The following is a 25,881-nucleotide window of genomic DNA, read 5'->3' as shown; positions in this document are numbered from 1 at the left end:
AAAGACTGATAATGACTGTGTGTGTCAATTATATAACTTCTGTACTTCTTAACATTTGGAAGATTAAGACTTCAAAACAAAATGTTTGATTTTTAGGTGCATTAATAATATTCCTACTGACAGGTAAGCATGAATGCGAATGGATACCGAACTTAGATATATTTTTAGTTCAAAAGCTACCAGAGGTGATAAATACTTGCTCTTCAAATGCAGCTTCAATGTCTCTGCAGTTAACATCTCTATCTGAATGAAAGTGTCAGTGGAGCTGTTCTTGCAGTGAATTAAAATGAAGTAAAAGAACATGATACTAATTCCTTTGTTTTCTAGATGGTCGAACTCTCCCATTAGAAAGGCTTCAAGTTCTCGAGCAGCCTGTGTAACTAGGCTTGCGTCTCTTGCTAGGCATATCTTGTTTAGTCTATTAAAATTGCTAAAAGCCTGTCTAAACAGCATTAAAAAGTGCTTTAAAAAAAGTAGGGGAAAACTCTTTTTAGTGCAATTTTTTCTGCAACCTAATAGCTCCAGGAGGGAGAAAGTGTGTGTGTGTGTGTGTATTTTTCTATGTATAGTGATGCTGAACATTTACTTAACTTGTTTTCTTTCCCTCCCAGTCCTACAGGACTTGCAAGAAGCAGATTTCTGTTTCCAGTACCTCTGTAATGAAGGGAGAAGGAAATTTGCTGTTCCCAAGGCAATAAACTGCCTTGCTTTGTTTTATTGTCTTAGATAATCGAATATCTGTGAAAGACATTCAATAAAGTCATTGGAGATTAGAGATTAGTCTTCTAGTCATAGAAAAGCACAGGAAAAGTTTTTTTTTTTTTTTTTTTTTTTTTTTTCTGGGCTTGATCTAGAAAATCTAATTTAGTGACCATTGCTTTGTTGCTGGCACCATCATTGTGTATATTGTTTTGCACAGGGCCAGAAAAAAGCAGGCTGTGATATCCAATTAATGTTACCTGGATGACTGAAGAGCTATCAGTTGTAAGAGTTGGCTCAGTGCAGAAAAGAAACTGGCCCTGCATTATATTTCTTGTGCTACAAAGGAAATGGAGCCTAAATGTAGCTTTTTGTATTTGAGAAAAGGAAATGTTTTTACAACATTATTATTAATGTGAGTTCTGAACCCACTTCCTACACTCTTCTGATTGGTCTAAAAGAAGATTATTAACAAATAAATATTGGGGGTTGAAACTGCAAAGAGCACCATCTTTAGTGTTAATGAACAGCACAGCAGTTATTTCATTGTAATATCCAGAAGCTGCTAAATTCTGAATGCACTGAGATTCACAATTATCATTAATGGAATTTAGTATTTTCAGGATGGTGGAAAATAGCATGGATTTAATAAAATATTAATGGGCAGAAACTCTGGATTAAATATTCATCCTGGTGCCTTTGGAGGTTATGTTCTATTGCTACCCTACAGCCCATTAGTAAATAATGATCTACTGGCAAAACCTTCTGGGATGTAGTATAGCTTAGTACAGAATTGCTGCATAAAGTTAAATCTTAGGACTTGCATGTTTTCTGTTTCGTAGAGTTACGTTGTGTACGGGGGAAAAAAAAAATTGAGTCAGTACCAATAGTCATCTAAATCGCATCAGTAGAGGTAAATTTACCAAAGTTGAGCTGGAGGCATTTTTAGTGTGTGATTCCTCCAATACTAATGAGAGCTGCCTAGCTGCATGCAGAGCAACGCCTTGGCAGGTTGCATTCTTGCCTTGCTCAGGTTGGCCTGGACCTTTCCTATCAAACAGAGCTGTGCAACAGAAAGTAGCAAGAGAAAGAGAAGTAGATAGCAAGGCTTTTGTGTATACCTTTTTCTAGCAATCACAGTTGAAGCACTTTAATATTGCTAATTTGTGAAGGGATAACTGTGTCTTTATTTTCATGGGAATCTCAAGCATTTCTGTTTTCCAGCAAATGTCCTGTGGAGTTGATGGGAAGTGTGTTGCTGAAATTGATTAGTAGTGGAAATTTGGGGCTTTGACTTAATAAAAACTATCTTCATTTAAAATCAGTCTTTTATATATTAAGCAAACATTTGTAATGACATTGCAGCATCTCATGAGGTTTGTACTTGAGCCAAAGAATTTGCAACATGCAGAGAACAAGGATAAGTAGCAATCTAAATACAGCTTTCAAGATGCTCTGTGGCTAGGGCATCCCATGGTGTGCTGTTTTCTGTCTGTACAAGAGGGAGAGGGGTATAGTGCCCCAGGGAAAATATATTTAAAACTGGCAGCTAGACTACAACTCATAATTTCCTCTTTGTCGGAGTACTACATACCTATTGTCTATGAAACAAATTGCCAATGTGAACACCGTACCAAGACATTTCTATCTTTGATGTCAAAGATAATGCAATTAATTTGTATATAAAAGTCAAAGAGCATAGTGACATGGATGATGTGAGAAATTATGTAAGCTTTGTTATTGAACCACAAACATGGGCTAGGACAATTATAAAATAAGTAGATTATTTCATCTGCAGTATAAATGTTTTTTGTTTGTTTGTTTGTTTTCCATTTTTATGAATGTTAACAATTATAACTGGTTTTGAATGTGGCATGGAATAGGAAAGATTCCAGCTCCCCAAAAACAAGGGTGGTGTATCTCTCTAAGCCATAACAGCTCATCAAAAGCCAAGTCCTTACAGAGACTTAAGGTGGTTTCCAATATGATTTCTAGAACACTTAAAAAAATAAAAAAATAAAAAAATTATGCATAGAGGAAAACAAGACAAATTATTCCTTTGCTTTGAAAATATGCTAAATCAACATTTTGATTTATTGCATGGCTTTCGATAGTGTGCAAACAGTAAATCCAGATATCTGAGAGAGATCTGGATGGATGGGTGTCTGCTGTTTGTTTTCCATTTTGGGGTTTTATGAGAGTGGGGAAGGTTGGTTGTTTTGAAAAATGTGGTAGTGCTCAACAGTTAACAGAGTTGTTGTGCTAAACAGCTTCTTGCATATTTCTGTATTCCACTTAATGATATTCATGAAATATTCTTATTTACTAGGAAAGTCATTGAATATCCTCCCACAGGGTTTAGATTACTTATTACGTTAAGTAAGGATCACTCTTATTTATGTATGTTTAAAAAAAATAATGTAATTTACTAATCAATATAATTTCCTACTATAAGCAATTTTGTATACTCATCAACTGTACATGGTAACATGTGGCTGCAATATGCCAAATCAAAATTTATGTAGTTAGTGTAAATAGTTCAGGAAAAGGTGCAGAGTTCAGTGCTAGCTCAGCTCAGATAGCATTTTTTGGAGATGTCTCTCTCTACTTTTTCACCTATCTCATTTCCTAGGAGTTAGGACTAGCTAAATTCTCAGTGAATCCTAAAACAGATCCTGAGAGTTATGTGGCAATTTGTCCTGGCTCTTAACTCCTCCATGAGTGCTGAGGGGCAAACTGTAGCAATAGTAAGATTGTTTTCCATAGAAGCATGTTGGGCTGAGAGATTTAAGAATTGCTGGACCTAACCAGAGCTGACTTTGGGTCAAGCCATTACGTGTTTTCATATCTAGATATTTTGTTTGCTGGAGTGTAGTTCTGACTGCTGTGTTTTGCTGAACTTTTTAGTTTTAGCTCTGCTTTATGTTGTATAAATGCTTTCTTATCACAAAGTTCCTTAACAAGTTCTGATAGGTTTGAGATGATCGTGTGGTAAACCTTGATGCTGCCATAGGTACTGCATTATGAAGGGATCCAGATCTGTGGGTTACTGAGTGTAGTTTCCTTCCTAAGGATGGCTTAGGTGATGACAACTGTAACTGGGGGGAACACATTTTGCAGATGAATGAAGAATTTGAAAAGTGGGAGGTATAGATTTTCTCATCTTACTTATTAAGAAAGTAATACATTAAATATCAGCAGGTGTTATAGATTTATAGGTCATACTGTATGTTTTCATTCAAATGTGACTGCAAAAGGTATTTTTCTTTCTGAGCAGTAAATAATATATTATCTCTGCATTATGAACTGCAAATATATGCAGTTCATTAGAATTTGTAGTGATGGTAACCTTGCTACTTATAAGGAAATATATAGGACGTGATTTTATTGGTTTTAATAATCATAGAATCATAGAATATCCTGAGTTGGAAGGGACCCTTAAGGATCATCAAGTCCAACTCTTGACACCGCACAGGTCTACCCAACACCGCACAGGTCTACCCAATAATACCTGAACTAAGTATGAAATGAATATAAATATACATGTATGTGTGTGTAAGTATATAAAAATTCAAATGTCTTGATTGACTATGTTCTCTACTTGTGCATACAAAGGAAATAAACACTTCTTAGCTCTGTAGAATTGTTACAAATGCAAAACTAAATTTATTTAACTAGTCATGCTGTGTGACTGCTGGAGAAAGAGGAAGCTAAAGAAGTTGCAATACTAACTTGTGTTCAACACCATCTGATAGGTAATGGAAGAAACGTGTGCTATAATTCATATCCAGGTAGTAAAGGTGCCACTAGCAGACTTTCTTGTACTTTTGTTTCTGTATTGTAAATATAAATGGTTTTACAAAATACTAACTTTGGTGGAAAAATTAATATGAGGAAAATGTTTTCCCTCCAGGTAACTATAGGTACATTAAAGGAGGCTGTAGCAAGGTGGGGGTTGGTCTATTCTCCCATGTGCCTGATGACAGATCGAGGGGGGAATAGGCTAAAGTTGCGCCGGGGAGGTTTAGGTTGGATTTTAGGAAAAACTTCTTTACCGAAAAGGTTGCTAGGCATTGGAATGGGCTGCCCAGGATAGTGGTTGAGTCACCATCCCTGGAGGTCTTGAAAAGAAGTTTAGATGTAGAGCTCAGTGACATGGTTTAGTGGAGTACTTGTTAGTGTAAGGTCAGAGGTTGGACTAGGTGATCTTGGATGTCTCTTCTATCTAGACGATTCTGTGATTCTGTAAGTGTCCTGTATCATAGATACAAGTTGGTGCTATACTCAGTGTTATATATGGAGTGGTAATTCATGTTGAGAAAATGGTTGATATTAATAAAGAAGGGGGAGATTTGGGAATGTGGCCATGGGGGTTGGAAAACCCCGTGACTGAGATAACATTAGACTCTTAACGATGAGGCCATCAGGAATATAAAAGAGTTTAGAGAGAACAAGGAAGGGTGATTTCAGGAGACTCCATGCAATCTCAGGTTTCTTGTTCTCCAGCTGGTTCTCTTGTTCTCCAGCCATTAAGGCATGGATGTTTCTGGGTGTTTGCTCTTGTTGTTACATTCAAAGTTGTTTGACCAATGAAAGGTTGTTTTGAAGAGAACTGCTGTGGAGAGAAGGGGGAGCCTGCCCTCAGGATATCTCCCTTATCTGGAGATAAGAGGGGAGCCTGCCCTCAGAATAAAAAAAAAAAAAAAAAGGCAACACGATGAAGTTACATCAATAAAGAAGTAGGAAAAAGGAGTGAAGAGGAACAGGCTGGCAGAATGCAGACCAGGACGGGAACAGGCATTTTGATTGCCTCATGAAGATAGGTTCATCCAGACTCAGCAAACTGCTCAGAGAAGCTCGTACAGAAAGTTGCTGGAAATAGGCGCACTGGAGCTGGAGAGAAGCTCGAGTTGAGAGAAGTGGACCTGTGCACACAACTGCCTCTCGCTGGTAAGCAGTTGCGCATTATGGGGAATAATACGTCCTTAGGAACAAAGACTGTCCTGGTAACCTTACAGCTTATTCTCCTTACTAACAATCGGACAGTTTATGAGCCTGAAAAATGGGACCAAACTGAGGTCAAGGTGTGGGACTCTGCAACTAAAAACGACAAGGTTGCAGTGGGCTTGCTCGGCACCTGGCGAGCAGTCTCTGAGGCCTTAAAGAGCCATGTGGAGCCACAATCACAAACGTGTGGCTTGCCAGATAGTGAGGGAGCTGCGGGCTCCTTACTGATCCGACTGCTATGCCATGGGCTCCTCTGCTGCTACTGCCATCGAAGGCTTTTGCTGTTACGCCCCCTGCTGACCTGGACGTGCCTTTTGGCCCAGGCCTCTTGGCCTTCACAAGGAGATGGATATGTTTTTCTTCAATCTGGGAAGAACGGGATACATAAGGCCTGAAGCAAGAAAAGGAATGGAAAATGGAGACTGTTAAGTTATGGAACTTAAAGGATTGTTTGTTACCTATCCTGATTGTACATATGTATAGGCATACTTGTGTTTAGTGTGTAAAGCAATGTTCTATATGTTTAGAAAGTTTGATGTTTGTGTGTGCATGTTGGTGGAGCATAGACTCCCCGCATACCCAGCGCTGTTTACTTGCCTTTTATAAATATTCATTTATGTTACTAAATTCGGAGTTGAGACTTCATTTATAACACTCAGGAAAATGAGTTGCTTAGTAAAGTAACTACAAAACACAAATACTTAAGTTGTCGTGTGTTTCTTAACTTCTTAACAGGTCTTTCTGTATTTGTCTATATAAACAAATTTATGTATATATGATTTCAGAGGATGACATAATACACTTGGAAAACTTTTTTTTTTTTTTTTTAATAATTGAAAAAATATTCTATTGTGGTTGTTTCTAAAGTTTTTGTAAAAACTTGACTTGTAGTTACTTTGCTCAGTATTTTCTCAAAGGAAATAATCTTTGAAGAACCTGTTAGCCAGCTTTTAGTAAGTTGTGTTATAAGTGTTGTTGACCAATAATTCTGTAACCAATTGGAAGTAAACTTATCCATAAAAGACAAATAAAAGTTTACTAAGGCTAATCTGCATCTGGAATCTGAATTTACATGATGGTTTTTGAATTATTTACGCTGAAAGGTAGCATCTTCTGGGCTATGATTTTTGCTTTTCGTAACAGTTTGTAAGTTGTGCTATCAACTGGATTTTGACACATCTAGACTTTTGGGTAGGTTAAGAAGTCTGTCTGATACCATTGACCTTATGTAAGAGAGAAAGTGTCTATTTATATTTTCTGAAAAGTTGTCTTTCTTAAACTGTTGTAGTTGTTTAGTACCTTTATAGCAGCGTAGAGAGAGTGCCAAAACTCTACTCCTGTGACAATTTTGTTAATTATGCTAGCTAAATAGATCTATCAAATTCCCAGGGAAAAATAAATAAATATTTCACCAGCAGAATGCATATATTTTATTTACTTATTTATAATTTGATGTTGCATTTTCACTGTGTTCTTAAATCAAATATAAGGGTGTCAGTATATCTGAAATTTCTTTATTTCCTGTAGCTCCTGGATGTTTGCTATTGTATAGCACCCAAGCACTAAGAAAACCAAGCCTCTGAGTACTTAGCTTTTAAATGGCTGTAATTTTCTTTTGCTAACTAGCAGAATAACCTTATCTACAGCTTTATCACAGTTAGTTTCAATCCAATTAATCTTCATCAATATTGCCACCCTTCACATCATCCTCTGGAAAACTTAAAAGGAAAATAGCTTAATTAGGAATAGCAATGGCATTTCACTTTCAGAAAGATGGAATGTTCAACACGCTGTGTTGAAACAACATTCTCTGATTAGAATAATTTATGTGGCAAACACTAAATAAATATGCATTCGAGGAAAGGGCTTTGTGTAACCAGTGTACATAGAGCTATGTTCTCTTGTGCTCATGAATTAGAAAATTGTAATTAGTAACAACTAATATTCTTATACTCTTATGTAAGAAAGTCAATATCTTTTGATACGAGATGTACAGGTGACACAAATTTTATTATAGAATGGGATTTGATAACATGCCTATCCTGTCATGGTTGCCTTTTTCTGCTTCATGTTGATTGTGTTCACAATTATATCAATGACTTTTCTTTGGCTTTTGTGGAAGACTAAACATTTCATGATGTTCTTGACTCTTCACCCTGCATGATTATGAATACTGTCCCCATACTACACTCAGAGATGAAAAGGCAACATTTTTCATTTGTAATGTTCAAGGTACGCATACATCCTTTTAAATAGGGAACATGTTATACTTGATTACATTAGCAAAGAAGATGTGCAAAGGCAGAATGTTTCATCAGAAATGGCATTGTGGAGAGAGATAAGATCACTTTTAAGATGTATAATATTTGATAATTACAAGAATTTATGGAGTGTGACATAATATTTTTATGAAATTTAGAATTTAGATTTAAATTGCTGACTGCCCTAAAACATCAGGGATTTACTATAAAATCTATTTCCTTTTACAGATTTGGCTGAATGGTTCTCAGAGAATTCTTACCAGAAAATGATTCTGTCAAGTTCCTGGTAATGTTTTGTTGAACTATGGAATCCTTTTACAAAAAAAAGAGAGATGACAACTAGTCTTGTCCGGTATTCTCCAAGCTCCCAGTAAGTACTATCAGGATTATTCAGGTATGCATAAAATTACTTTGTTAATGCAAATCAGATCTGAGAAAGGTATGCTATAAGTTCTTTATATGGAAGTTATTTACTATTTCATCTGCTACTTGGAATTAAGGCTGTTTGTGGAGCATTATGTCAAGCAAGCTGTCAGTGTACTGTCTCCTTCAGGAAAAAGCAGGACTGTCACCTCTTGAAATGCGGCTGGCAGAGCACGAGGACACACTTTTTCCTATCGTTTCCTGGCTGTCATGAACTGGGTGGATTGATAATTAGTCTGAGAGTCCATGTTATCAGACATTCAGCCTGAAAACGAGATTCATGTACATAATGTTCAATATTATTTTCTTGTATACTAACTTAATGACATATTTTGAGAAGGAAATAAAATTTCCTCTTTCTATTATTAATTCTCTTTAGAAAACTGTTTTTACCCTTGCAAAGTGCAATTCTGTAAAATTATAAGTTATAATAATGCAGGTCTTCAAAGTGTATGGATAAGAAGGGAAGGTTTCAGGACATAGAGAATCTCTAATAGGGTTCTGATTTTTTTTTTTTGAGGGTAAGCAGAAAAAAAAAAATAAAGATCATTATACATGTGTCTGGCCTCATTACATGTGTCAGGGAATCCCATGTGATATTAACAAAGCAAAGGATTTACCCTACTGAGGAGCTGAATTTGAGGAATTTGACGTTTTTGTTTTTTTTTAGTCTCATATATCATATGTCAATCCCAAAATAAAGGTGTGCACTTGTCTTTCACTTTCTTAAGAAGGTGTATGATTGTGTATGATTTGAAACAGCATTTGTTTTCCAAATGAAGCAATTGAAGGAAGCTAAAGGCCCAATCTGTTTCATAGAGATGATAAGAAGGTGCTAATACAGAAATATGCCAGTAACTGGTCCAAGCTTAATACTGATGCAGAGGTGGCCAAATAATACTTGATATAGGCAGTGCAATAGAAAACACCACTTTCTTTTGCTATTACTTGCATATTCTGAAGTATTTTCTGTCAAGCGATGCCCATTATCTGAGATGACTTCTACTTCCATCACTTTTATGCTGCAAACTGCACAGCAAGCAAAGGTCAAAGTTAATTAGCTGGGGATGGGGGCTGTTTGTTTTCATCCTCACTAGAGCTTTTATTTTTATTTTTTTGTAATTATGAATACAGAATAGATAACGTTACAGACTGAATTCCTAATGAAAAAAAAAATACTGAATGGAAAGCAAATTTAAGGTGTTTCTTACACTGTCAAAGTTTTTATTCATTACTAGCCTGAAAGTTTAAACTGACTTCACAAAGAGACAAAAGAAACCTAATTCTTAATTTAAAGCCCTGAAAAGCTATGCTAAAACAATCATGAATTCAGTCTTTACAAGTAAGAATGGAGCTGGACAAATGTATAGAAAGCTAGAGAGAGAGGAAGTGGACTAATGATATGACTAATGAGAGTCATATTGTTAGTCTTGACACTGTCCTTCAAATGGACACAAACTGTTGGGAACTAATAAGGGTCCTGACAGCGCGTGCGCGCGCTTTCTCTCTCTCTTTGTATATACATATATACATACACACACAAACACGTGTGTGTGTATATATATTTCTTTTATATATATATATATATAAATATATATATATATATTTATATATATATATATTTATATATTTATATATATATATATATATATTTCTTTTATACATATATATATATATATATATATAGTGTGTGTGTGTATATAGTATCCCTTCTCTGTAGTCTCTATCTGGAGGTCTTGAATATTATTCTTTCTTCATCTTTTGCTTCTGTGCAGTTATTTTACAGTAACTGGGAGTCCAAGGGATCAACTTTCCAAATGTCATTATCAATGTTCAGTTACCTAGCAAGCACAAATGTGAACTTCTTGAAACTAATGAGAACAGAGGATTTACAGCAAGAAAATCTGGGCACATTAATAAATGTTTCCCAGTTCTATTCCTTATTATACTTATAATGGGTATTGTGTGCTTTTCATGATACAGTAAAAAGAATTGGTATCTGCAAACAAATTTTGCTAGTAATATGCATCTGTTACTAGGATGATGGGGTGCAATGTAAGCATACAGCTGGCTGGATTTTAAGCTCTTTGAGGAAAATCTATGTATGTGTACTGCTGGGTGAAGCCTGGAAATTTCAGAAATATAAAAATAATCATATATTTTACCTAATTTCACACAAGCAAAACCCAAACGGAGCTAACTCTTTAAACACTAATAACTTCTTGGCTTCATCTAAAGTGGATCAAAGTGCTTAATATTTTAGTGATATCTGGTTTTAGTTGTAGCATTAAAAAAAAAAAAAAAAAAAAAAAAAACAGGTTGCTTTTTATACTTAGGTGTGTCCACAAAGTAGACACACCAAACAAACATTTCCCTGTTTCCTGTCAGTACGTTAAATGTTTCATAAGATTTTTCTTCTCCAAATAAGAATGTGTGCACATTTGTTTTTAAACATTGGAGCTGCCTTTGACTGATTTTAAAATAATGTCTTAATATCATCATGAGCACATTTTTCACCCAGTCCTTATTAAAGCTACACATTTCACAGCCACCAATTACAAGTTGGTGCTACATCCTTGACAGTTGTTTGAGAATAGTTTGAAGTAGTGAAGGTGAAATGTAATTAACAGTAGATATCACATAAATGCTTCGATCAATTTAAATTAGTCACTAGTAGGCCATGTATCACAGATTGAAGTGTGGTATTTAACAAGAAGAAAATCCTTGTTAATAGTGTGGTCCTTTGCATATTAATCCATTGTTAGACTTTGTCTTAAATGCATGCATTGTTTGACTTGATTACAGTAGTCGGTATGAAAACATGAAATTTATTCTTTCCCTTCTTAGTATCTTTATCTGCAATGCTTGAAGTAGGCATTAGAATCATAAGGAAGGTTTCCCTAAAGACAAATTCAGTTTCTTCAGAATGGTGTGTGGGCATAAATAAACATTCCTCTGTGTGTGTGCGTCTGTAGTATACATGGTGTATACTAACTGTCAGGTTTTGATGTACTTTTTTCAACATGTGGCTTGAGATAGCAAGTGGAAGTGGTGTTTTAAATCTTTTGACAACAGTCACTTCTAGTTACTGTTTCCTTAACATGTGGCTTCAGACGGACAGACTGTTTTCCACAGAAGTTCTGCCTTTTAATGGCATCAAATGAGTTAATATTTACTCCATTAGTTTCCCTGGTTGTACTTAATTGAGAGACATTATTCACTACATGTGGGATAATAAACATGCTATCCATGTGTAAAAATATTTAGTTTATCATGTTTTTTAGTTGACCAAACAAATTTTAGTTGACCAAACAATTAAAACATTAATGGTCAGATGTCAATCAGGAAATAATAGCTGAGATTCTTATAATTTTAGCAAGTTGTGTGCTTATACTTGATTAATTTCATTATTTTTTATTTATTTTTTCCCTCAGTAAAAAGATTAAAGCATATCATGGACTTCTCATTTTTAGAACTTTTTTTTTTCCATTAGCTTGACAACCTATATGTATGTTTTCTGAAAAAGGGTGTGTGTTGCTCTTAGGATGTGCGTTTAATGCCTCAGATACAATTTCAAAGGTATCAGAACTGAATATAACTGAATATAGATTTGGTTTTCTAAGACACAAACACCTGAAAATAAAAGGAGCTGGCTTAAATTAAATTGTCATTATTCTGTTACTTAAGGAAATGTGTTGAGTTCTTCTATCTTAGAACCACAAATATGGAATAGAAGCACTCCGCTACTTGTCCACATTTATGGTATATTTCCACATTTTTGGTTTGAAAACAGCTGTTTCTTTTAAGATTTATACTAAATAAATAGAAAAAGTAAATATTTTCTTGAATGTGTTTACATTAGGCTATCTGACAAAGTAAATAGAATTAGCTTGATCAATCTGTATGATGTTACAGGGAAGGAAAAACAAAAACTAACCAGTATATCACTACTAGCAGTGTGTTAGGCTCTCCTGTTTTTGTTAAGTATTCCAGAACAATGTAATCAATCAAAAAGTTTCCCATTCCACATGGATAAATGTTACCTTTTTAAGCATTGCTAAACACTTTGACATATTTGAAAAATTGAGTCCTAGATCCTAAAGGTTGTTTGTCACAGGAGAAAGAGAAAATATGCTCTGTGCATGCGAGAATGGCAAATAAAGATGATAAATCTTGAGTTGGATACATAAACTACTCAGATTCATAGTTCCCAACTTCATCACACACAGCTGTAGTTTAGTTTGGCCTTTACTGACATATAACTATATACAACAGGGAAGTAGTGGTCAGTAGATCATGTCTCAGGATGAAGCCTGATGAAGGAAACAGAGAAGAGAACAAATAGTACATACTACATTTTGAATGCAAGCCATGCTGAATCCTTATAATTATTTGTTGCTTTGATATTGGTGGATCTTTTGATTTGTATTTTTTCTGATTGTTTTCAAAGGCACACTAAGTAAGATAAAGCACGCCTTGAAACTGTCCTCTCCCACAGCATTTAAATGATGACAGGCCTGTAAAATTTGTTGCACTAAAAATGTCTGAAGAACAGTCGAAGCCACTTGTTGATACGATTAAAGCAATTTAATTCAAAAGAAACTTTCTAAAGGCTTCTTCTGACAGCTGGTAATTTCATACAACTTAGACAATAATATTACTTTATCCTAAATATTTTTGTGAGATTACTGTGAATTCTTACAATCCGTTGAAGCTCTTCTAGGTTTTATAAAAACAAACTTTCTGTAATTCTGTGTTCTGTGCTGTATGTTGTGGTCATAGAATGTGGTATTGGTATGAAAGAAATAACTCAAATTTTGTCCTAACATGGAGGGGATTTTTTGTTGTTGTTGTGTCTGTGGATTTAATAATCCAACAAGAATTAATAATTTTACAGTGAAAGGTAGACAAAGCGATGCTTGTAAATCTCTATAGCATTTGATTATGAACTGATTTCAGCATTTGGCTTGCTTTAATTTTTTTTCAGTAATACATAATTATTTCTTCGTCAATAACTCCACCGATGTTACTATATTAGATAATGTCTTTATAATATTTTTCAAGGAAACTAGTTTGTATTAGAGGACATATCAGAGAAACCTTCAATTGTAATTTTCAACAACTGAACACTCTAATGACAGATTAGTAAAGGTGAAGGGAAGGGGCCCTGACAATTGGTTGTCACTGTGTACATTGCGAAGCAAAAAGCTCTTGCTGCTGCACTGAATTTTGCATAAAACCGTGACAGGAATTTTATTTCCCTGTTTCTGTAAGGAAAAGTTGCTTCTGCAAGAGACCAGGTGAGAAAGGTGTTTGGATGTTCGTGAACCACGTCTACCAGTCCATCTGGTTGGTAGCGTGAGGACTGTGGGTGGAGGACTGGAGATGCTCAGGTTGTGTGCTTTGAGCTCCCACCTAATGTGAAGTGTTGGCCAGCCTCCTGCAGCATTGATCCTTGGTGAAACATTAGACACTTCGGATAAAGAAGCCTTGTCCACCCAGTCATCTGCTTAGATGTAAGGAGTGCTTCACTTGTTCCCCACTGAAACTGCAGCCTTTGCATAATAGCACATACTTTTCAGAGGACAAAGTATTCAATTATTTTGGTCTTTTTACTTAGATATGGAAGCACAGTAGTACAAAAATAAATTGAATGAGAAAAAGTCTGGACTGGTGTGAAAATTTAAGGTTCTGGAAATTTCAGATACAATGCCAAATAATGAGGAATGCTTGCACACTAACCTACTGGTAAATAATAGCTTTTACTTTTGGTTCCCTGGTATGTAAATGTCTTAAATTCCCTTGGTTTGTGTTAGTGCTATATAAGCATACTGTTATGCAAAATCTAGAGGATAAAATGTATTTTGTGACAAGGTAATAAACATACTGTGCATCCATAAAATAGTTTAATTTATGGGCAAAAATACATTAATGTTCAAATACCATTCAGAAAATGCCAGTGTTTTTTTTTTTTTTTTTTTTTTTTTTTTTTTTTTTTAATAACTTCAGCTACTTATGTGCTCTGTATGAATATTTTCATTGTTAAACCAACTCATAATCTTTGTGCAGGCCCTAAATAGTCTGAGAAATAATTACAGCTCGGTATAGCTCTTGAAAGTGAAAAGTTGTGTAAGGGGAAAAATTGTGACTATCAACTCTGAAGCCTATACCTTTAACTCCGGACAAAGAAAGCAATCTACTGAATTGAGTGGTCTCAGTTATTTTTATATGAAAGCATATATTGCCTATAAAGTGAATTTTAAAATGTCAGTTTTTATCTTGTGTCATATTTGCAGCACATAGATAGATCATGTTAGTACAGAGCACTCTCAACAACAGACCTGAACATGTGCCCAGGTCTTCAAATGATGCAGGGCAGATGTTATCTTTGCTAATCTCAACTCTTCCATAGATGAGTTTTTAATTAAATTATCTTTCCTGATGATCTATCCCATATATTTGTTGCCTATAAAACTAAAATGCATGTGTGGTAGGGTGGGCGAAACAAACATTTTTATTAGGAAACCACATTAGAAACTAGTGTGTTAACTGGATATCCTAGTTTAATTGACAGTGTTTTAATTTACAGCTGTTGAAATTAATCTGCCATATTTGAATTTGAATCTGCATTTAAATATACTTTTTCATGAAATTGAGGTAGCAATTGCCAAAGAGAAATAGATTTTGCTAAAGTAAATGCAGAGGGATTTTTATTTTTTTTCCTTTTTTAAGTCTGGGAAAGACAGACCTCAATCCTAGCTTATCTATATAAGTTTATATAAGCCACATAGCATAAGAAGCTATTAATATTCAAGAGTTATTAGTACAAATCCCTTTATAAAGCAGCCTTACTTTAGCTTTTGAGTGACATTGCAACATTGTTTTTCAATGAGACTGTCCTTGAGAGTCAACAAACTCTATTTCACTAAGAGGGTTAATTAAGGTCAAGTTTATAATGGGGTAGAAAGAGGCACAGACTGAAGCAGCCGTATATCAGATTGAGATTTCAAGGTCTCTGCAATGCATTAATAACTGTGAGGCTGGCTAATGTGGGTGGCATAACATGTTCTATAGCAAAAAATGCTGGTAGCAAACCTGGAAAATCAAATACAGTTCTTTGCACTGAAGCTTTTTTTTTTTTTTTTTTTTTTTTTTTTCTTCTTGACGGTGTTTTTCATTGGAAAACTCCTGCTAGTTTCTAAACTCCTTTATTTCTAAGGGATTGTACCAGGTCAGAGAGCAGAGTTGTTGGTCAGCAAGTTTCCCTGGGTTCGTCCAGGTTATGGGAAAAGCATCATCTCTGTGTTGCCTGACCTGCAGGTTCTTCAGATCTAGCAGATCTGGTTCTCTCAAGGATGTGGTGCTCTCTGTAATATCTATGCATGGATTTTTTTTCCCTCTTTTTTTTCGAGCATAAATTTCAAGGGGTTAACCCCCCCCAACACACTTCCATGATGGTGAGGTGCCATATGGGCAATACACTGTCTGCAAACAAGAGCGAGTGAGGCTGGAGCCACTGGCGAGGGGCAGCGGCATCATTCTCAAGGTCAAGCAGCAGCCTCTGCAGCTCCTGCTGATGGACAAACAAACTGTGTGCCAGTGTGTGTGTCTGGTCCAGCTCCGGGGAAGCAGCTTTTCTTGGAACGCATGAACCAAGCCAGTCTAGGTGCTGTGAGACAGCAAGGAGAGGAGAGGCTATGTTAATATGGAGGGGGAGAGAGGCAGAGGAAGGGAGGGTGTGACTTTTCCATGTGTGTATATTTTTTGTCTGTTATAGGTAAATATAGGGCAGTATTTTATTTTCCTCCAGATAAAGTCCTCACTGGTGCTAGGGGAGTTGTTAATCACTTCCATGGTGCCTTTTGTAAAATTATTTGTGCTGGCAGTTTTCAACAAAAGTCATCCAAATCTATTGCTTCAGTTTCTGGAAATTTATATTGTGGTATTTTTGTAGTTTTTATGGATCTGAGGTAATAAGGACAAAACTTTTAACTCTTATTAAGTAAAAAAGTGTCATTAAAAAAAAAATACAGCTGTCAGGGAGAAATGGAAGAGCACAATTGTTGTATGGCTTACAAAGCAGTGAGAGCTTTCTCCTTCAATCAAATAGTTATTCCAAGAAGTTCAGACTATGACAGCAGCTCTAAAACAAGATGTTTAATTTCTCTTTAGGGGCACATTTGTCACAGGCTAACATTCTTTTGCATAGTGTAAAGAAAGCTTTTCAGATTGTTTTCAGCTGTCCTCGTTACAACTCTCAATTTCACAGAGGTTGTCCTGCCTGATTCCTGCTTAGGGGTGGTGGTGTGTGCCTTGCTGGTTTAGATCTCTAAACAGAACAAGCTTCTTCAAGCGTTATCACATTGGATTTAAGACTTTTATTGTTCATTTAAGTTGATCATGTACATTACACAGCTCAATATTATGAAATATTTTTGCAGCAGAAGAGTAAAGTCAGTGAAGGAAATAAATCTTACCAGCTTTACTATGGGAACTACCATATCGTTAGACTTGGCTTGTCTTTTCTATCCAAACTCCCGGTCTTCACTCAGTTTTGAAAATTCAAATATTCAGGGGAATGTGTATGTCTAATCAACATCAAGATCTACAGAGTATTTCTCTGTCATTAAAGAAGTGAATTGTCAGGAGACCACACCAAATTTCTTAGTTTCTATTCCAAGCTGTAGAGAAACAATGATAGACTCAGACCTGTTTTCTCCTGTCTTGCAGTATGAAATCATTGTCTCTTGCCAATCCTCAGCTGCTGCTCATTTTATTTGCCAAGCCTTTGCCCACAGTCCTAGTTTATTTCTTCAGTATTCTCTTGAGGATTATTCCTTCTCTGCATGGCTAGCATCCTCATAAATCCAGACCCTGCCCTTCCTGTGCATGGAACCTTCTGAACCTGTCTCACTCCTGGCCTTGTCTGTCTGTAACTCTGGCTGCTTCCATCTTCCTCCTGTGTGCCGGGCAGACAGCGAGCAGGGAAGGAGGGGAGCTCTGTTGTCAGCTACAGTGCTTTGTGCCACAGTGGCATCTAGCTGCAGCAGTTACAGATAAAATATCACACGGTTCGTGCAGTCCTGGTTTGGAGCAGGTCAGTGCAGATGGGCTCTTTAGAGAATTCATCTGCCAAAATGCTGAGCATATGCAAAGTATGATCAAAGTCTAAGGATGGCTTTAAAATTTTCTTTTTCCTGCATCCAGCAAAGAGGAGCCCTTGTAGCAATAGACAATGCCAAGAGAGTTTCAAGTCCCTGCTGAAAAACTGGAGATGCTAAAGCTTTTGAAGGAATTGGCTACAAAATTGTTTATGTATTTAAAACAGTTTCACACACTAAATTAGTCTTGGAACTAGTTTAAGATTTTTTATTATTATTTTTATTTTATTTTACTTTATTTTATTTTTGCTAAAGCCTTGTAAAATAGCAGCACAAGGTAAATTCTCCCAAGTAAATATTGGGGACTGAGTGGTATGAGCTCTCCCTGGAGAAATGAGGAAAAAAAGTTTTAGCAACTAAAACCACAGGAGAACTGTTGAAGATTTCTTCGACTGACTTTCTGTTTGTATCATCTGGCATATATTTTGTCCACATTTATTTTATACTGTGAGTTTACATATAGGTCTTCAACCGAAATATGTTTTACACATATTCATATTTTAGCAACAAAGCAAGTTAAGACAATAAACACAAATTTTCCTTAGGTTCAAACCTGCAAGGTTTTCTTAGCACACCCAACTTCTGTGAATTGCTGCTGACTCTGAAGAAATTATGAGCTTGTGCTTGGTTTTTCCTATTGGAGAGAAGTCCACTCAGGTCATTTTGGCTTCTCAGCTGCATAAAGATACTGCAGGTATGTAACTGTTTACAATGCTAGTTTTCACCAAACCTTGAGTGCTGTGCAAGCTTGCTATTCGTTTGTAAGTTAATCTTACTTTTGTAATGTTTTCCTTGTAATTGTGCAAGTAGATCAAAACCTGAAATCACTCTGTGTGCAAAGAGATGTGAGATACACATGCAAGTGAAAACATTTTTACATTTAAAATAATCTCCAGGTGGTTTTTATTTTATGCCACCTAGATAAAACTGGAAACTTGAATAGACTATGAAGGAAAGAAGGTGTTTTTATAATACCCATGCATACTCTCCTGGTATTTATCATAGAGGATGCTGCAACACTGAGCAGGGCATTATTGTGCCACAAAAGCCAGCCACAGGGAACTGCTATACACGGCACGCAGGTAGCGGGACTTTTCTGTTGAAATGCATTCTTCAGTGTATTCTGGGGCATTTAGTAGTTTCTAATGGTAATAACCTTATCCAATTAAAAAAAAAAAAAAGTTCATTTTTAATGTGGTGACAATTTTGTGACATTTGTTTGACAAGCTCCTTTGATCATGAGCTGAAGCTAGGACTGAGGAAACCTCAAAACACATTTTTGTATTGCGCTGCATCCACAGAGACAGGGGGACTGACATTGTACCTTGTCAGAACAATCCTTTGGTATTCTTTACACACGGTATTTATGTATTTCTAATTTGTTTTGCAAGAGTTTAGTTTTAATTAAAATTTTAACATTATAAAATCAATGATTTAGTTTCAGGGCTCTGGAGCAGAATGAGAATTTTTTAATAAGCTTTTGCATTTCTTATAGGAGGAAATTAAAGTTACAGTTTACCATACACAGTGCTTTCTTCCTTCTTTCTTTTAATTGAAATTACTAAATTAAGACTACATACAGCTCAGACTGGGTTAAGAGAGAAAGCTGTGTCTCTTCACAGTACTAGCCTGTGACCAACTGAATGAAGGAAGTCTATAAGAAGCAGAGAGGGAAAGGGTGATGCAGTATGTATCTTTGCACCCCAGTATTTCTCCCTCATTTTATTTCTTCTTATGGATAAAAATGTGGTATGGTGATTAGATTAGCTTTCCCCCATCTGTTTGGAGGTAAGTCAATGGCTCACTCTTATGCCAGTAGTATCAGCAGGACCTGACAAAGTAATGGAAACTAGCCCAATCTAAGTTCTCTGTTGCTTTTCTCAGCTACACTGAATAAGCTGTCTTTCTTTGCTCTTCTCATTCCCACCTTTACAACAAATGTCTTACACAACTGCTGCCCAACTGTATTTTCACAAATAATACTATTTGTGGTTTATTATTTACCCAAGTTTTAAAAAGGTGAAATTAAAAGCACAATGTCTTGCAGTAGGAAGTGTCACCTGATGAAGGAATTAAAAACTTAATTCATTTTTATATACAAGCCATTTAGAGAGATGGCTGTGGACTTCATGGAGCATCTGGCAATAATTTGTCTAATGGAAACTAAGATATGATTTTATATACAGTGTCTGTTAGGAAAGTGCAGAGTATTTTACAAATTATATGGAAATAGCCTTATCCAAAAATGGTAAAAGGCAGAATTTCCATATAGTTTCCATTACATTTAAAGGATGGAAGTGCTTTTTGTTTGTTTTTTCCTTTACTTTTTTTTTGTTTGTTTGTTTTTATTAAATATTAAATCTGATAGGCAGGAATGTCTTCTAGAAGTCATTTTTCAGGGCTGTCTGTCTCCTAACTCTCATTCGTATATACAGAGAGGTGTTTATGGGGAAGCTAGGAGCATGACTGGAGGAGGATGTTGGGCTGAGAGGAAAAAATAGAAAGTCATTTTGTGTTCTATCAAAAATACATATTGGCTCCCATTTGAAAGTTACACTTACAGAAGCTAACAAAAAAGGACAGAACCGTTTCAACTTCATAGTTACTTATGCCTTTAGAGATATGGATGAAGAGAAATTATTGAAGTAGGGAACAGGATGCAGACCCTTTAATGGTATTACAGCAAGCTTGCATAAGCAAAGTCAGTATAAACCAGCTGTGGATTTGATACCCCAAAATTATGTATCATTTTTTTGTTACCCGTATATATGTTAGATGGGTAATATCTACATAAAGATCTTAATGGGGGCAGGCTGAGGTATAAATGAATAGAGCTATGTTAGATCTGAAAAATTTGTTTTTAAATCATTAGTATAAAAATTTGTGGGGTGATCTTATCCATTTCAAAATAGTGGAATTAGAGGAGATCCTTTCAAAAGCAGAAGTGGAAGGAAAATTAACAATGATTTCATGATAAAGAAGCAGACTCATATGTAGCAAATTTTGTAGCAAATTGCTACAAAAATGTCAGTCTTTTAAAATAAAACCTTGATTTCTATATTTGGCTACAACGGAACAAAGTCATACGAGAAGACCATAAAGCAGGAGGCTGACCATACACAGAGTGATGTTTGGCAGAATTATATCCTTAAACATACCAGAGGAATTGGCGTTTTGTAGGAGTTCCTAGGGAAACATTATCTGAACAATTTTGCTGTTTTAATGCAGTTAAGAAATCTGCTGTTTCTCAACATTCTTTATATTCAGATTGCCACCCCTTTGCATCTCTCTCATGGCTGAGTACCACCAAATTATCAGGGTTAAGATGATAAAGGGTGCTGCTATTTCACAGCATTTTTAGCTTGGGACTTCTTTCTGTTTGTCTTGTAGAAAGCCTAGTACTGAATGTCAAAGATTTGATAAATGCTCTAGGTTTAAAAAAATAATAATAAATAAAATGTGAGTAGGGAAAAAAAGTTCTGTGTGGATTTGTTTAATCTGTGTATAAATAAGTTGCCCTCAGGGCTTTAGAAACTTCAGGATAAATACAGTGGGGCCTGTGCTCCTGAGGTTATCGAGTCATTCTACTGTATCACACAAGTGCAAGCACATCTTGATAAACTCATAGATAAATTTATTTTCAATTTCACCATTAGTAAGCATTTTTCAAGATATTAGTCAGGACTCAAAAGTGTGCATGTTTTTAAAAGCAAAGCTTTTAAATAGTATTCAAAAAAAATTATAAATAGTATTCAAGAGATGAAAAATTTGGAAGATCTTACAGCATATTAAAATCTGGAGATAAGTTGCTGTTAATCTATACCTTAAACAAGGAAGCAATGTATCCAGGTGCTTGCTTCACTCTGACCACATCAGTATCAGCGTCAGAAAAAAAAAAAGTCTCTTGAGATCTAATAAGCAAAATAAGTAAAACTCTCTATTAAAAGTAATAAATATATTATCTATTATTAAATATGTCTATTATTAATATAATTTGTATAAATCTATTATATATCTATATAATTAATATAATCTATATTAATTACAATATAATATATATTTAATAATAGATATTATATATTTAATAATAAAGAATAGTAATGAGATGACCAGCTCTGAATCCAACGTTTTTCTTCTCACTGACTTAGTGTAAGTGTGAGCCCATATACCAACAAAATCAACAAGACAAAAGGCAGCTGTTAGTGAGATTTCAGATATTGTATATGTGCTTCAAAGCCAAATGTTTTCTCCTTCAGTGGCCAAAGCCCTTCTGTGTAATCATTAACCAGTGTAATTTGTAAAATCCTTTAAAGAAAAAAAGAAAAAAAAATAAATTGGGAAACCAAATGAAACAGCATCTGTATTGAAACTAAGAGTAAAATTTTCATTAACTTCAGTGAAGGATTTCTTTGATGTTTTTTTTCCTGGAATAACAAAGGTTCCTCTAAGTAGATCACCATTATTATTGCTATCAGCAAATACTGATCCTTTACCAGCAAGCATGATGGCCAAGCCCCTTGTACGGTTGTCTGGCATGGGATCCAGATTCTGAGATGCTTGGTTCTCAGACACTAATTCAGCAAAGCCATGAGACATGGGTTTAGCTGTCAGTACACCGGGAGTCCCCGTGGTCCTCTAAGTGCTTTACTGGACTGGGGCCAACATGCTTAATTCTTGAGCAGTGGGGCTGTGTACAGTAAACATAAAATTGTATCCTATGTTTTCATTGTTGGTGCTGCCAAGTTTCACCTCTTCTTTGTTGACTTGTGATTCTGATGATGTTGTCAGTCTGCATGCAGAAAGTAATAAAAATCTTCAACTTTAGGATGGCATTGCCTCTACAGCTCACAAAACAATGCAACCAGAACAGTCTGTATATCGTCTGCCTGTCTTAATTGTTTTTCAGAGGTATAGCATACATGTCTCTGCCCACTGGAGAGCTAAGCATAGTGAATCTTTTTCAAATAACTTTTTAAACTAATGAAACTGAGAGGTAAAAATGTTTCCAGCTCTCTCAAGGGAAGAGCATTGCAGAAAAAAGTTGCTTCATGCTGCTGTTCATTTCTGATTCCTGGCCAAAAAAAAAGTCATTCAGTATTGCATAGATGAGTGACTTAAAAACCTGTGTCAGGTGATTTTTTTATTATTATTATTTATTTTTTTTAAGGCAGACAACACACAGTACTTGTGGGAATGAGCTAGGAAAAAGTTCATTAAGCTAACAAAATGAGACAGGTATGTAGCAGAACTGTCAGGAAGAGCATTGATCCAACCCAGTGTCTTGTTAATGAAGTACTGTATTTATGTGGATAGTACTAAAGATTTTTAAAGTGGTAAACCATTTGTGTCATTTTCTGTAATAAGCATAATGTTTTGCAAGTTATAGCTTCTTTTGTTCAGTGTGCCCTTTGGATACCATGATTCAGGTACAAATGGAAGGCCTCTGAAAGAAAATTCAGTCTGATCACAAAATGATGATTTGTTTTGAAAGTTAGCTGAGAATCTGACCAGTGAGGCAATATAAATATTATCTCTCTCTTTTTTTTTTTTTTTTTTTTTTTTTTTTTTTTATCTCAATTTGTTTGCAGCAGCATCTGAGGGGTAGAACTGAGCCTAGCACCTCTGACTGGAGTTCTGGCTCCGAATCAACATGGTGATGAAATTTCACATTTTAAAAGAGCCTGGCCTTTTTGTTAGCTTTTTTGTTGTTGTTCAAAATCAAAATTTTTAAGGGAAGGAGGAAAAGTAAAACACCCAATATCAGTAAATTAAAATGAAGCATACAAATAGTAAGTAATAGTTATGAAGCATGAAGGAGGTCTTAAAGAGCAAGATCTTTGTTTTTGTGAGACCACAACTTGAGACTGATTTCCAGTCAGAACTACTGCTGCGATTGTTGGTACAGATTTGAAAGCTAAAACCTGGACCTTTTTAATTTGTGAGTTTCTTTCTTATGTATGATCAAGAGACTTAAAGGCAAATCATATTTCTGGATTTTTCCTCATAGATCTATTTTTAATTAGAAAAATAAATAGAATGCCATATTGCTGTTATTTGTATCTTATACAAATAACAACTTACAAATGTTCAACTTACAAAACTGTCTCTCACCAGCAAACTTTTCTATTTCAGGTTATAATGATAGGTAGTGTTTTCAGGTGATCTCAGCTAAGTGTTATGATTAATGTTCTCTGTTCACTTTGGGTCCTTTCTGTTTTAGTTGAAGTGGGGGAATCTAAATGAAAAACTCCAAACATTAAGTAAAGTGTTCCTCATGAAAATTATGCAAATTGCAATTGTCTACTAAATTAATTGTGTTCATTGGAATAGCATATGAAAAATGAAAGATATTTCCAAATGTTAAATAATGCCTGGATCATTCTGAAATTAAAAAAAAATTAAACAGATACATGGTCATAGTCTGCTATTCACCCTGTGAAATTGCATTTGACCTCCATTTGGGTAATTGTATTATGCCTGCCTAAATTTCCATGCACAGTGATTTACAATTGAACATATTATTCTACTCCTCCTATTCTACTCTATTGTATACGGCTGCTATTTATTGCTATGTAGTTATATTTATTTAGAAGATGATCATGTTCTAGTAGCTGACTCCCATGGTTCCTATATAGATTTATTTGACAAGTGCATTTTCCAGCAACGTAATTAATACCATGTAAACAAAAGATTATTTATATTTATGCATCATATATATTCTGATCAACTTCAGACTCCGATGGAAGAGAGGAAACAAAATTATAGCACAAATGGAAAATGTTTGCATCCATTTCTTCATGAAAATTGCTGGGTACTTCTTTCTAAGGATTGCACAAAGAAACATCCCATAAACTACTTTATCAGCAACAGAGAAATTTTCACGGTGCTGGTCTACAGATCCATGCAATATGTATTGAATATAAAGATATTTCTTGCTGCCTGAACAGAGGCTCGGCAGTTATCTGCCATCAGTCTTCAAACATAATTGCAAGTTTAAACTCTTTGAAGAGAAAGGTATTTTATCATAGATAAAGTAGAGTATGCTTGTTTTTCATTTTTAATCAGGCTTTAGTTCTGTAGCTTCATTCTAAGAATTCATATCAGATGGGAATAATAGGCAGAGAGGCTAATTTAAGCCCAATAATTTGAATCCTAAGTCTATTCCTGTTAAGCATGTTGGAAAATCGATTGCTTTGTAATAGTTGAAGTACAATGCCATGCAGTTTTAACAAACAGACTTCCCCCCTCTATGGGAGGGAAATTTTGTATTTTGTATTTTACAAAAGGGTAAGAACTTAATATAAGAGTGATTGTTAGACACATAAGCTCTGAACTGTATGTAATGCCTGTTCTAGCTGTGCCTGGGTTGAACTGTATGGTACTAAATAATGCATATATGAAGTAAATGTAAGATCTGAGTGGCACTGAAACTCTGGAGACTAGTGAAAACAAACAGCATCCTGCTTCTTTTCTTAGTAAATATTTGGGCATTAGTGTGTGAGAGAAAAGTACTTTTGTTTTTGCAATACCTTTGAAACCTGCCTAACACACTTTGTGTCAACCTGTTAAGTAACCCTTCCTGAAAGTATGGGTAGAGGCAGGTTAGTTAAGGTAAGAACTAGTCTGAGTCTATCCACCAAATATAATTCAAGCACGAGCATGTTCTGATCTTTGAAAATGTCAGGAATCCCAATGCGTTTATTTTTTTGTTGTTTATCTCCATCTCATGCATTAGTATTTTCTGCTTTCAGTGAGATTGATAAAAACATCAAATTATTGTTCAACTTACAAAAGGGACTTTGAGACAGGGCTTAAGCTCGATCTTGTTTCAGTGCAGGAAGTGCAGTATTCCCAAAACTTTGAACAGTTCTGAAAGAAATATATCAATTAAACTTTTCCTTTGATTCCACTGTTTCCTAAAACAGATATATATCTTTAGACTTAAGGCGACTGTGAAAATACAAACTTTGACACTTCAAAAACCGAGATGTGTCACTGAGAATTAGAAGACTGTTTAATGACATTAGATGTTGAATTGGAACTATTGTTTTAGGTAGAATGTAAAATGTACATCCTGAATTCCTTAATTTACTTAATTATCTCCTAATTACAGTCTAATTAATTACTAATTTGTCTTAATTTCCTTTGGTAATTTCCTTATTAATCCCTACTTCAATATGTTACATTTTTATCTTTTTTCCTTTAATTGGGAAACAGACCTTGTAGTCTGTGCTATGATATAAAGGTGCTGTTTTTTTTTCTTATTTACCTGATGTGAAACATAGCTAAATGTGGCTTTGCAGAATGCATATTTCCCTTCAAAAGTCAAA

This window comes from Aythya fuligula, chromosome 4 (genome assembly GCF_009819795.1).
Source record: "Aythya fuligula isolate bAytFul2 chromosome 4, bAytFul2.pri, whole genome shotgun sequence".
In the NCBI taxonomy this organism is placed as follows: Eukaryota; Metazoa; Chordata; class Aves; order Anseriformes; family Anatidae; genus Aythya; species Aythya fuligula.
The sequence above is the reverse complement of the archived record's forward strand: the minus strand, read 5'-3'. Positions refer to the sequence as shown.